Here is a 13,690-nt window from a genome sequence, read left to right on the forward strand (position 1 = left end):
TTCTATTTACGTTTACTCTTAGTTGATATTCCCGGCCCAAGATCATTCGAAAGTTTGAAACGAGTTAATGGTCATCTTTGTTGTACTTATCAGCAAGCATGCCAAGTATTGAATTTGCTTGAAAATGATAATCAGTGGGATGCAACTCTTATGGATGCACGTGCAACAAGTTCTCCACTCCAAATAAGAACACTATTTGCCATCATTATTGCTACATGTTTCCCAGCAAACCCAAAAGAATTGTGGAGTACTTACAAAGAATACATGACAGAAGATAACCTACATCAAGTACGTCGCATTACTGCAAATCCAAATTTGAATTATACAGATGAATTATATAATGAGGCATTAATTAAAATCGAAGACTTTTGCCTGATGATTGCAAATAAAGCTCTGAGTGAATTAGGTATGATCGCACCAAATCGTCCGATGCATGATGCATACAATGCAGAATTAAGACGTGAAAAAGAATATGATCGAAATGATCTGAACACTTTTGTAACAACAAACCAAAATTAAACACAGAACAAAGGCAGGCATATGACACAATTATAGACAATGTTGCAAATAAAAGAGGAGGAATATTCTTCTTAGATGCACCAGGTGGGACTGGAAAAACATTTTTGTTGTCGTTAATTTTGGCCACCATTCGATCACAGAATAATATTGCATTGGCTTTGGCATCATCTGGAATAGCGGCAGCTGTATTGGACGGCGGTCGCACTGCACATTCTGCATTAAAGTTACCATTAAATATGCAAGTAAATGAAGAACCAACTTGTAACATTTCTAAAAATTCTGGAATGGGAAAGGTTCTACAAACATGTAGAATTATTCTATGGGATGAATGTACGATGGCTCATAAAAAATCACTGAAAGCCTTACATAGAACACTGAAAGATTTTCGAAATAACACAAACATATTTGGTGGTGCACTAATTCTATTGGCCGGTGATTTTCGACAAACTTTGCCTGTTATTCCCAAATCAACAGCAGCTGATGAATTGAGAGCGTGCCTTAAATCTTCTAATCTGTGGAGATGTGTTCAAAAACTCACATTATTTTTATTTATTTATTGAAAAGAGTAATAATTATAAATAATATAATTATTCCACTTGAAGGTAACAAGGAACAAGCACTGGCTGCTAAGGCCTTCGGCTATTATTTTAAATGGTTAATACTATATATCAAGACGAGAAAAGGAAATACTTATATTATACTAGGTTTATTATACGCTAGATTCGAGGTAAAAATATATTATATCTACACTGGAGAAGATGAAGATAGTACAATAGAAGGTATGTGGAGTTAACCACTACTATACACACCAGATAACTTAGAAGTCTATAAAGTTAAATTTTTAATTTACAGCAAGAAACGAATTGGTTTATGATACTAATATTATAGTCCGTTGTCTGCTTCAAAAGTTCAGATAATTTGATATTTCTAAACACCGATGATCTAATATTTTGGATTCCTGAACATATATCCATGAAGTGCGATACGTTGAATTCGCTAAATCCACAAAACGGGCACGGGGGTCTCGGCAAACCGTTTAGCAAATACGAGTGGGTTGAAATTGTATGGCCAATTCTCAGACGAACAACGGTCTTAATATTCCGGCATGAAGAATTTGACGGGTATTGGTTTTTCGATCTCGAGAGATTGAAGGATTTGTAGTGATGTTGGTACTGGTTCCATTTGTTCAGGGAACTTTCATAATTGGTACGCTTTACCAGCTTTTTTATATCTTCTGGATGATTGTATTCGAACATGTACAATGGCTCTTTGGTTGCTTCCTTAGCTCTACTATCGGCCTGTTCGTTACCTTTGATGCCACTGTGACACGTGACCCACATAAGTTTGATTGAACCTTTTTTTTGTGTGAGCATGTTGCCCATTTTTGTTATTACTGGAGAGTTATTAGCTGGGTTCAGAATAGCCTCGATTGTTGATTTGCTGTCACTGCATATTATATATTGATGGTTTTTTTGGGACGCAAAGTGTACCGCCTCAAGTAACGCAGCAGCTTCGGCTGTGAAAATTGAGCAGTAACTTGCACCCTGGAGTTGCCTGATCTCCCATCGGGCGCGTCCCAGGTGGTGGATAGGGAGCGTTGGCATCACAAGAGTGGCCTTCCCTGATGGGGTGGGTTCAACACTCGTGTGATGACTCAAAGTTGGCATAGAATCAGGGTGCCATCCGCGAACCAAACTGGCTAGGGAGGAGTCCCGAAAAAAACCAAAAGGTAATGGAAAACAATGGTTCTATTACTCCAGGTGGAATCCACACAAGTGGCAATCCACCCGCTTCGGCGGCAGGGGCATGGATTCTGGAGGCCCCAACCATTACCCAAGTCTCTCAGCTCTACGAGCGAGAGCGCATCCTGGAGGAGACGGGGGTTGCTATCGCAATCTCCTCTCCTTCAGAGTCTGAAAAACGTTTCCCTGCTTCGGAGGGCCTGAGTTGTAAGGTCTCTTCGGTGGCTGCACGACCTCCCAAAGAAGCAGGGAAATCGAAGAGCGCGGCAAGAAGGAAGAGAAGAAAGCGGCGGGCAAGGCTCATGCGGGAGAAATCCTCATGTGGCTCCGCCGACCTCGGTCAGCGGAAGTGACACGCACGGAAGCTACCGAATCTACGGTGGGCACAGGCACTCCCAAGTTGTCTCGCTCTCGAGGCAAGCGAAGAAAGACGGTGGCTGAAAACAGCACACCTCCCTGCCCTGCGGTTGCCGCCAATGGCCGAGCCACGACCCCCCAAGGTACGAGCGCGTTCTTGGCGCCAGTCAATGTGGCGGGAAAAGTTCTGCTGAGCCACGTCTCTATCGGCGCCTCGACAAAATGTTCAGCACAGTTGTCTGCCCGGCGAAATCTTCGTCAGTGGAGGATCGGGAGCTGGACCTTCGCCCAAGCACATCCAAGGGTGCGGCGAAGCCATCCTATAGCGAGAAGGCTGCTGGCCCACGACCTGTGGCTGTGATTGGAAAACTGGGGCCTGACCATCAGCTGACGGATGCAGAAATCAAATACTGCAAAAGCCAGCTGATGCGTCGGGTTATTGCCTCCGGTCCGGAAGCCAACGCGAAGGGCTATGAGACAAAGGACGGCACCATAAAGGTGACGTGCGCGTCTCTGGCCAACTTCGAGTGGATCAGGACCGTGGTCAATAACGTGCCCCCCATGGGGACCACTCGCTTCGCAGTCTACAGCGAGGAGAGTGTACCCCTCAGGAAGGCCATCTGCTGGATTCCGGATCCAGACCTGTCTACGGCGGATGTCCTCTCCTGTTTACGTGCCCAGAATCCGGGCATCAACACGAGGCTTTGGCGAGTCGTCTCGTACACCAAGAGCAAAAACCGGGAAGGAAAGGAAGGGGCTACTCTTGTGGTGCGAGTTGATGACCCCAGTGTTGATGTCATGGGCTCACGGTACGCGAACCGTCTGAGTCTCTTCTTTGGGACGGCCAGCTTCCATGTCTTTCCCAAATGATTGACTCGGACGATTCCTGTAGCTATCGTCCCTTGACGGTGACGCAAATTAACTTGCAGCATTCCAAAGCCGCTACTGCACTACTAAGTAGAAGGCTTTCCTAGCTGCACACATTACCCCACATAACAGCAGTGCAAGAGCCCTAGGTCTTTAGGGGCCGTCTCTGTGGCTTAAGTGCGCTGAAAGGGGCCACGTTCCTATATGACAGGAGTTCTAGCAGACCTAGGACCGGTCTTATAGTATCATCCCATCTCACTGTGACGGGTCTTGAGCAATTCTGTTGCCAAGACTTGGTAGCAGCTGAGGTGTGTTATAGAGGTAGACGCGGATGGTCGAAGTTTGTGATTGCGTCTGCTTACTTTCCTTACGATGCTCTGGAAGGGCCACCACCCGGGAAGGCCACTAGTCTCGTGAGGTTCTGTGAGCGGAGCAGTCTGGGCCTCATCTTATGTTGCGATGCTAATGCCCAGCATACAATCTGGGGCAGCAGCAAGTGCAATGGACGGGGCTCTCGACTATTCGAATTTATCGCGTCCTCCTGCCTAGACATACATAACAAGGGCTCACAGCCAACGTTTGTAACGGCTAGAAGGCAGGAGGCGATTGATCTAACCCTATCAAACTCAAAACTTGGGTGGTCAATCAAGAACTGGAGAGTCCTTGCCGAAGATTCGTGCTCGGACCACAGGTACATTGAGTTTCAGTGTGGCGAGGAGGCACAAATGCCATTGCCCTCTAGAAACCCAAGAAAAACAGACTGGCAGAAGTTTAGGGAGGCGTTGCGGGACCTTGACGTTGCGCCCCCAAGACTTCGAAAAGAACAGGCCATTGAGGCGGCTGTTGAGAAACTCAACGCTGCCCTAACCGACTGTTTTGAGTCAGCCTGTCCAATTCGACCTCTCCCGAGCCGTACTCCCGTTCCGTGGTGGAACCGAGAGCTCCAGAGGTTGAGGCGTGAGTCGAGGAAACTTCTAAACCGGGCCCTTAAGACTAACGTTGCAGAGGACTGGAAGCGATACCGTGAGGTTCAGAAGAACTACAAGAGGCTTATTCGGGAATCGAAAAAAGCCTCATTTAGGGAATTCTGCAGCGGTATTGAATCTCTGAGTGACACGGCGAAATTGGTTAGGATCCTGAAAAGGGACCTAACGGCAAAGCTGGGGTCACTTAGGAAATCTGATGGCTCCTTCACGGAGCGGAAAAGTGAGACACTCAGCTTGCTGATGAAGTCTCACTTTCCTGGTAATCAGATAAGCATCAGCCGGCAACAGCCCTTATTGATAGAGGCAGTTGTCAGAGCTGCTACACCTTCTCGGCATGACTGGTTCGTTGCCAGATCTGTGGTGAATGAGGCCGCCATTCGATTTGCCATCAAATCTTTTGGCGACTACAAGTCGCCTGGACCAGATGGCATCTATCTCGCCATGCTGAAGGAGGGTGCAGAGTTCGTGACAGCAGCCCTGAAGAAAATCTTCTCGGCATGCCTGGCACTGGCTTACATACCACGCTCTTGGAGGATGGTGAGGGTCGCTTTCATCCCAAAGGTTGGAAAAGACGACTACACCAGCCCCAAAAGCTTTAGACCAATCAGCATGACTTCTTTCATGCTGAAAAGTCTCGAACGACTGGTGGAACTACGCATACGTCAGAAGTCGCTGAAGGCTCACCCTCTGTCTCTATTTCAGCATGCCTATCAGAGTGGAAAATCCTGCGAGTCGGCACTGCAAAACCTTGTTGCTAGGGTAGAGCTGGCCATCGACAGGAGGGACTACGCTATGGGCATCTTTTTAGACATAGAGGGGGCGTTTGATAATGCCACTTTTGATAGTATGTGTAACTCTGTTAGTAGGCACGGCGTAGACCGGGTGTTAGTAAATTGGATTCGTTCGATGCTGGCCCAAAGAATCGTTTCGGTACGAGCAGAGGAAGATCTGCTGGTGTCATCTGGGGTTAACAGAGGCTGCCCCCAAGGCGGTGTGCTGTCTCCATTACTCTGGTGCATGGTAATCGATCCTCTACTCACCACCTTAAACGATTCGGGAGTCTACGCACAAGCATATGCGGACGATGTTGCTTGTTTGGTAACAGGCTCTTCGCTTATGAACATCTGCAGGAAAGTGCAGAAAACTCTGGATCGGATTGACACTTGGTGCTGTGCGAATGGGCTATCGGCAAATCCCGCCAAGACTGGTATTGTCCTCTTTACCAGAAGGAGGAAGCTTGACGGACCCGTTCTGCCAAGGCTAAAAGGAGTCACAATCCAGCTATCCAAGGAAATTAAATATCTAGGAGCAATCCTCGATAGTAAGCTCCTATGGAAATCATACGTTGAGACAAAGGCATCCAAAGCGCTGACAGCTTTCTGGCAGTGCAAAAGTGTCTTTGGGAAAACGTGGGGTCTCTCTCCTAGCAAGGTCCTATGGATCTACACGGCTATGATAAGACCCATTATCACCTATGCATCAGTGGTCTGGATGAGTAGGCTATCCCTAGTGGGAGTCAGGAGGACCTTATCGAGACTACAACGCACTGTGGCCATCTGTTGCACCGGAGCTTTTCCGACTACTTCAGGCCCGGCACTAGATGCTCTGATTGGTTTACCACCACTTGATGCTTTCATCCAAGGAGAGGCCTTGAAGGCCATCTGCAGACTGAAACACAGTGGGAACTGGTACGGCCCTTGTCCGGCATTGGAACACAGAGAAGGCATGGGCATCGATCCAACGATTCTCTCCATGCCCCTTGACTCCACGCCATCAAGGGTCGTACTTGAAAAGAGATACAGTGTAGTGCTACCAGAGGCTCAGTTGTGGGGAGACTCAGAAAATGAGCCCGGCAAACACTGTTTTCGCATTTTTACGGATGGCTCGAGGACCGAGCATGGCTCCGGCTCTGGGGTCTACGTGGAATCCAGCGGGACAAAACTGCACTTTGCTCTTGGAATGCATGCATCTGTGTTTCAAGCGGAGGTGTATGCAGTTCAAGAAGCGATGAACTTTGTTGTGGAAAAACGATGGAGAGGCAGATCTATATGTGTCTGCAGCGACAGCCAAGCAGCGCTTATGGCCTTAGACAGCCCTCAAACCACATCAGGGGTAGTGAAGTCCTGTAAATCCAGGCTGAACTATGTCGGCAGACATAATAGCCTGATGCTAACATGGGTCCCGGGACACGTGGGTATCGCGGGTAACGAGACCTCTGACTCCTTAGCTAAGATGGGCTCTGAAGCCAACTTCTTTGGCCCAGAGCCCGCTTTGCCACTCCCCTCTGCGGCCATCACGGCCACGGTTAGCAAATGGGTAACTACTACCCACAAGCGAGCTTGGCAGGCTGAGAGAGGATGCAGATGGACAAAACTGATGTTACCTGTCATGTCCGATCGACTGTCGGAAACCCTTCTGTCATTAAGCAGAGGGGAGTGTGGACGGCTGGTTGGACTGATGACGGGTCACTTTCTGTGGGCAAAGCACATGGAAAGGTTGGGCATCTCAGACAGTGTACTCTGCCCAGCTTGTGAAGAGGAGGATGAGACGGCGGACCACTTCCTGTGTGTCTGCCCCGCCTTCGCCCGAATCAGGTTTGAGGTCTTTGGCACTGATGTGTTAAGAAGCGACCATCTTGGCTCCTTGGCACCACAAGATCTACTCAGATTTCTTCGGAGATCGGGTAGATTTAAAGAAAATTAAAAGGGAATCCAAGTGTAGTACAATGGACTCACTTAATGTCTGAGTGCTGCACTTGCTAGTTGTCCCGACACAAAAAAAAAAAAAAAAAAAAACTTGGTAAAACTCCAACGGTTATAGTGGTACCTATTTCGTTTGTTACGGCAAATGAAGTACAGGTATCGGTTTTAGATCCGTCAGTAAATATTATAAAGGTCCCAGTCTGATTTCAAAGGAGAAACAGTTTCAAGATATAATTGTTTGAATTCATCGGGGCCAGTAATATTTTTTTGATGATGCATTAAATTATTTATGGCTAAATAGCTTGGTACGATCCAATCTGGATGAGACGGTTTTTCTACGAGAATTGGTGATAGAAGTATGTTCAGTTCTTTGGCTTGATTTAAAATTTCTGAAATCGTTGATTTTCGGCCATTTTTACTTGCATTGTGTTGACATGAAGAAACGCATTCAATCAAAAGCTTGTTTCTGCAATATAGAACTCTAGGGATACACATCAGCGTGTTATTTGATACCCTTTCCACAAGGGTATGTAGACCAGCTTCCGCTAAGATGGCATAAATGGGAGAAGTAGGGAAGGCTCTAATGCTCCTTCTAGCAGCTGTGTGATAAGGCGCTTCTAGGCGTTTCAGATGGGTGTATGCGCAATGTCCGTAAATAGCTTATCCGAAGTCTATCTTAGATAACATGAAAGCTCTAGTTATATTTACCAACGTTTGTGTATGAACTAGACAGTGTTTTGAAGACAAGTACTTAATTATATTTAGTCTTGATAATAAGCTTATTCTAATATGTTCACAATGATGCTTATAAGTTAATTTTTTATCAAATATAATTCCGAGTACTTTTAGGGTATTAGTGTGAGGAAAAGTGACGTTAGAAAAGGATATTGAGGGGAAAGTACTCTTATGTTTACGACAAATGTGAAAGGTGGAGCTTTTGTTCATAGACATACTTGCTCCTGATGATTTCGACCAAAGCTCGAGTTTAGAGAGGATGTCAGTGAATGAGTTTTTGACCGTTGTTAAATCGGAAGTTTTGGAGAAAATCAGCACGTCGTCTGCATAAGCAAAGTGTTCGATATTTGCGTTTAAGGATATGATAGAGCTGACTTCTTTGAACGCTATTATGAACAAGATTACAGAAAGAGGAGACGCTTGGGGTATTCCGTTGAAAAGTGGGAGAATGTTAGACTCATTGTTGTTTACACGCACGAAGAATTTGCGATTACATAAGTATGATCTTATAACTTTGTAAATTTTTTCTCCGACTTTCCAGCGACTAAGCTCTTCCAAGACAACGTGCGAGCCAATTCTATCATACGCCTTTTCAAAGTCTATACTAAGTACTGAAACATGGTTTCTGTTTGCTAAGGCTGTTGAGGCAAAGTTTTCAAAGATAAGCAGTGGATCTATAACGCCTAAGTTTTTCTGGAATGCAAACTGATTTGGACTTAGGAGGTTATTTTGCTGGGCAAACCATACAAGACGTCGAGCAATGATCTTCTCCAAAACTTTCGAGATGCAAGGCAACAGGGATATAGGCCTGAAATTGGAAATGAGGGAGTTTGGTTTGGGAATCGGGATTATTGCAGCAATTTTCCATGATTGTGGAAATGTTCCTTGTTCTAATATCGAATTGTACAAATTAACAACGCGCGATTTTAAGGCGAATGGCAAATGTTTTAAGATATTGTACGTTATTCTATCAGAACCTGGTGTTTTGCCTGACAACGAAGAAAGAGTTAAGTAAAATTCTTCTAAAGTTATGCGAGAATCTAAACAGAGAGCTTCGTAAGAGGGTGAGGAATTGTGATAACATTTTGGTACTATATTTGGCTTTTTACAGCTAAAGTCTGGATGAAAGTTTGAACTATGTGAATAGTTTGACCAAGTTATTGCAAATTTGTCAGCGATTTCCTTGGGGGAATATATTGGGCCTTTTGGCGAGTGTATAAAAGGGATGTGGTTACGCTGACAGGAAGAAGTAAGATATTTTATATCTGACCAGATCTTTTTTGGGCTAGAGGAGGGTGTTATGCTGGCAGTAAGAGTTTCTAGAGCTTGCCTTTTCGACGCTTTTAATTCGCGCCTGAAGCATGCGTTGGCTTTTTTGTATTTTACAAAATTCTCGTTAGACCTAGTTCGCTTGTACGCGGATCGTTTAGTTTTCCTCAGAATGGAGAGCAAGTTTGACCAATATGGAAGTTTCGCAGAGAAATTTTTGGTGCAAGTCTGTGGGATAGAAATATTCGTCTCTGAACGTATGAGGGACTTGATAGTAAAAGCTTCTTTGTTTACATTATGTGATTCCGGTTTTTTACTTGATAGGTGTATTATGTTAGAACAGAAAGTTTCCCAATCAGCTCTTTCTGTTATAAATTTAGGTTTAGGTTTAACTCTGTAAAATTGTGGCATGGAGAGATATGTAACAATAGCGTAGTGATCACTATTGTGAAGATCACTCAACGTTTTGGATTCTAGTTTTGGGGCTATAGAGGAAGTGGAAATAGAAATATCTGTATGCGAAAAGCTCCTATGTGTCGAAAAATGTGTAGGGAAGCCATCGTTAAGAATAACTAAATTTTTTGCAAGGATGACATCCTCGATTATTTTGCCTCTGTTATTTGTTGTAGGTGACCCCCAAAGAGGACTCCACCCATTAAAGTCACCCAGAAGGATGATAGGATCCAAAAAGGGATTTATTAAATTTAGGATTTCTGTACTACTAAATGGTTGCTCAGGCGGAATGTAACATGTAATAATTGTAATTTTAAAACCTATATCTACTTCTACAGCAACAGACTGAATATTAGAAGCTATTGGGATAAATTTATGGCTGAGGGATTTTTTTACAAACATAGCCACACCTTGTTTGCATGTTTTGTTGTTGGGGTTATTGCTAAAGTAACTAAGGTATTTGTTTGGAGCGTAAGCTGTTTTACTATGTGGAATGTGTGTTTCTTGTAGGCAAACTATTTCAGGCGAGTACTCATGTGAAATTAAGTCAAGGTCAACATAGTTGTTGAGAAGCCCATTAATATTCCATTGTACTATCTTCATGATTTAAACCTCCTTAAGAGTGTTTGTTTCTGAGGTAGTAGCTTGAGTGTCAGGATTAAGAGTGAAATTTGAAGAGTCAGGATTAAGAGAGAGATTTGAAGAGTTCGTTGGAAGAGAAGAAAGAGAAGAGTTGAATTCGTGTGGAATAGAAATCATTTGAGCGAGAAAGTTATCGATTAGCATTCTTTGTTGTGTTTGACTATCATCTGAGTTCATTTCAAGTGAGTTGTTGCCTGAAGCGATAGTGCTTGGGCTATTTGTTGATATTTTGTTGTTTGTTGTGGGACTATTTGAATTATTTGTTGGATTTTCGTTATTGTTATTGTTAATTTGATTTGGTTTTGAGAAATTAGTTTGGTTTGAAATAATGTTTTGGTGTTGGTTGGTTGCGTATTGCTTCATTATATTGGAGAAAGGAGTCGAGTTATCATTTAATTGGGGTGGAATTTGTTGTTTGTGTAGAGCTATGGCTTCGCGCATAGTGCATTTTTTATCAGTTTTAATTGAGATGATTTGCTTCATTTGGATGAATTTTGGGCAATCTCTGCTTGAGGATGAGTGAGCACCCGAGCAGTTAGCACAAAAGGTGCGGGAGCATGAGAAATCGCCGTGAGGGGGAAGTGAGCAATTTGCACATACAGGCGTTTTTTTGCATCGTTTGAGTGTGTGGCCAAGTAGTTGACAACTCATGCACCGCATGGGATTTGGATAGAACTGTTTTACTTTTGTTGTATACCATGACACTTCAATTTTCTCAGGCAAGTGGTAGAGATCAAAGGTTAATAGAATGACTCCAGAAGGTGCGGATTTGCCGTCAACGAATTTTAGAAACTTGTATACAGAAGTAACTCTTTGATCCTTTAAATTGTCAACTATTTGACTTTCAGAGACGTATTTAAAGACGGTGCAAATATAGTGCCCTTAGTAGAGTTAAGATTGTTATGAAGTTCAAACTTAACTGGGCAGATTCCAAGAAGGGCTTTAGTTTCCAGAAATTTGTTTGCTATATTCATATTTTTAACAAACAGAAGTAAATTTCCGTCTCTTAGCTCTGAAATGTTTAAAATGTCGGTACTTACATTTTTAAGTGCCTTGTGAACAGCAAAGTAAGAATATTTGCTAAGGGGTTTGGATGTATCAAGTGCACCTGCAATTAAGTATTTGGGGTTTTCTTTTATCACTGCCGGCAGTGCTGGGAACAACTCCTTAGTAATTGTTTGTGATTTCTTTCTTTTGCGTTGAGGGCTTACCGAAAGCACGGCAAACCGGTTATCCCCGAGAGGGGGAGGCATTATTTCTTACCGAAGTCCGCAAGGTGAGAAGCAATATAAGGTCGTAAACAAATAAACAAACCGGTGCACGAAAAGAGATGAATAATTAGAGAATAGAAGAAATAAAAACACTGCGATGAACTCATATTGTAATCACTAGACTGTGAGAAGAGGAAACACAACCGAACGCCAAGAGTGCTAGTCACATTAACTACTAATGTTCGTGTGCAGTTACAGAATGATCCAACAGCTGCTGAATTTTCCGAACATTTGTTGCAAATTGGAAATGGACGAAAGCCAATTGATAAGAATAGAGGCATGATCACATTTCCAACTAATTTTTGTACCGTAACAAAATCAAGAGTCCAATTAGTGCAAAATGTATTCCCAAATATTGCACAAAACTATCGAAATCAAGATTGGCTAAGCGAGAGAGCTATGTCAATGAAATCAATGCCAGTATTTTGACTCAAATTCCAGGTGAAGTTGTCACCTATAAATCAATTGATTCAATCACTAATCCCGACGATGTTGTGAATTATCCAATTGAATTTTTGAATTCACTTAATTTGCCTGGCTTGCCACCACATCGTTTGCAAATGAAAGTCGGCGCAGTGATCATTATGTTGCGAAATATCAATCAGCCGAAACTATGCAATGGGACAAGATTAGCAGTGAAACGGACAATGAACAATGTAATTGAAGCAACAATTTTGAAAGGCAAATTTAAAGGTGAAGATGTTTTGATTCCGCGCATTCCAATGATTTTAAGCGACTTGAATTTCCCATTCGCCTTGCTTTTGCTATTACAATCAATAAGTCTCAAGGTCAAACACTTCAATTATGTGGAATTGACCTAACTTATCCATGCTTTGGACATGGGCAACTGTATGTAGGGTGTTCTCGAGTAGGGAAACCATCGTTACTTTATATATATACACCGCATGAAAATAAAACCAAAAATTTTGTGTATCAGAAGGCTTTAGAATAAGTTGTTAGTTTACAATCATTAGAGTAAGTCACTAAAATAAATAAAACATTGTTATTAGAATAAGTCACAAAATAATGGACGAGCATGAATTAAATGATGAAACAAGAAAAAAACAAAGAACACTTTTCATTTATATTTTTCATTCACCCAGCGAAGCGGGTGAGAGTCCGCTAGTTTACATGTAAATATGTATGTCGTACAAGTATGTATCGCGAACGCACTGTTCAACTGAGACAGAATCGATGTTTTTTATACACTCAATATTTTTTGTAAATTGTTTGTGTATATGTACTATTCACTTTGACAATGTACTTTCCGCAACTTGGCTTTTATTTGCAATTTACATCTGATTCTTCCAATATTTTTAATAAATTTAGTGCACTAAACTGCTGCACAATATGTTTAACTGAGATAGACCCGGCGCGATTAGGCTTCTTTGTTTAAATTTACATATGTACTTAACTACCATATGTATATGAAGTCACTTAAGATAACACTGTACATTAGGGTGTCCGTTATTTACCAATTTGATTTTTTTTTTTGCGACGCCCCCTAAACTTTTAGTTTTCCGTCTAAGAAAAATTATCAGATCAAAATCAGCTCTTAATATTCAGAATGAACCTTGCCCCAAACACGATATATTTCCCATGTACATAATATAACATGGGATTTTGGTACTTTTTGGAATAAACTTTTTTTTTCTCTAGTATGCTAATTTACAGCTATGAAAAACACATATTCTGATGGAAATTGCAACTCTCTACAAAAAAGATCTCATATAATTTTTCGATAAATTGACTCTTTTAAAAATTAATCGAAGTTAAAGTTGAACTGTGTGTAAATTTCAGACATTTTCACTTTTGCAGCTGCTCTACTAACAACTACAACAAAGACCAATACTACAGCAACAGCATCCGCAACAACAGCTACTCTTGCTCTCGCAACACTCGCAACAAACACCAGCACGACAACGACAGCCTCAGCAATAACAACCACGGTATCATCAGCGACTAACGCAAAGTCTATTATGTGCACGACACTAAAAACATCTATTGCTGAGTAACCCAACAACTCAAAGAAAAGCCAAACACCCAAGCGTTTACGCAGTTCTCCAGAAAAAGCAGAAATAAATGCAAACAAGAAAACAAGGAAATTGCTCTCAAAACAACAACAGCTCACATATTGGCTGAGTAAA

This window comes from Anastrepha ludens, chromosome X (genome assembly GCF_028408465.1).
Source record: "Anastrepha ludens isolate Willacy chromosome X, idAnaLude1.1, whole genome shotgun sequence".
NCBI classification, from domain to species: domain Eukaryota; kingdom Metazoa; phylum Arthropoda; class Insecta; order Diptera; family Tephritidae; genus Anastrepha; species Anastrepha ludens.